General features: G+C 46.7%; 1 pseudogene; it reads left to right on the top strand.

The window, feature by feature from the left end:
* Positions 1 to 546: 546 nt before the first annotated feature.
* LOC130488281 (protein lin-52 homolog) lies at positions 547 to 1,027 on the top strand (annotated as a pseudogene).
* Positions 1,028 to 1,295: the final 268 nt, after the last annotated feature.

Here is a 1,295-nt window from a genome sequence, read left to right as displayed (position 1 = left end):
ACACGTACTCCATCTCGCTCCCTCATATCCTCGTCTAGCAGTATCAGATTTATTTTACGAGCAAGAGATAATACCCCTCTACCACCAACTTCAGGCGTTCATTTGGGCAATGGCAGCTGTCACCTGCTCAGACAGACACTCCCTCCCCAGTTCTCATGGGGCAGGAAAGTGTCCATTTCTTACTGTCAGTATCCTTCTAGGAGTCCCTGATTCCCAAACTGGTTATGGCCCTCCAAGATCCTACATGGCCTCATGAGACTACTTTCCACCTAACGTTCCCTGGCTACCACCTGGCCCCTTCCCTGCCAACAACCAATTACCGTGCAGAAGGAAATGGAGTGAAGACAAGACACCCGCTGCGGAGAAGCAGCTAGAACAGTGGAAGTGCTGCTCTCCAGAAATGGTGGTGAGAACAGCATATGAGAACCAGCACAATGTAGTGGTTAAAGTGCAGGACTAGCATCTGGGAGACAGTGGGTTTTATGGGTGCGGATTTTCTTTTTTATTTCCTTCAAAAAAAAGAACAGAAAAAGATGATTGGCAAAGATGGTGGTCTCTATGGAAGGCGAAATGGGTGCAGACTTGGAAGCCTCACTGCTGAGTTTTGAGACGTTGGACCAGGCGTCACCAGAACTTTGGCCAGGGCAATTACCAGGTGTTGCTGAATTTGCTGCTTCTTTTAAAAGTCACTTTACCAGTTCTCCTCCCAAGTGGATGGATGTTAGAGAATAGTGACGTCGATATGTTGAAGGAGCTGGGGAGTCTCACAACTGCTAATCTAAGGGAGAAGGTCAGAGGTCTACAGAATCTGGCGTATCAGTTGGGGTTTGATGAATCTAGAGAAATGACCAGAGGGGAATTCTTGAACATCTTGGAAAAACCAAAAAAAGTAGCTGAAAGTGTATGCACAGAAATACACCTGACAAATGGAAAACTACCAGAATTCTACATATGCTGGAACTGAAAGGCAACTGGCTGCCTTTAGCTTACAGAAATGCTCCCCTGCCTGTTGGTCCTTTTTGTGATGAGAAGCACTCATTTGGCCAGCACTGACACCAGATCCCTCTGTGGGGCTACTGTACCCCCTGGCTTTTATCTGCTCCTGAGCATTCTGCCCAAGTTGATTTTTAACACAATTTCATCAGAATAATGGTCTTAGGCATCTCCTAGTACTCAGTAAGCACAAATGTGGTTCCGCATTGCGTAAAATTCAGAAATTCTAGATCTAAGGTGGCTTGCAGAGACTCTGCCAAGCTGCCTTCCCCCAGTGAGGCAGGAAGAGAAAGTGAGAAGGA

Source organism: Euleptes europaea, chromosome 16 (genome assembly GCF_029931775.1).
Source record: "Euleptes europaea isolate rEulEur1 chromosome 16, rEulEur1.hap1, whole genome shotgun sequence".
Taxonomy (NCBI): domain Eukaryota; kingdom Metazoa; phylum Chordata; class Lepidosauria; order Squamata; family Sphaerodactylidae; genus Euleptes; species Euleptes europaea.
Note: the sequence above shows the minus strand (reverse complement) of the source record. Positions and strands in the feature narration are given on the sequence as shown.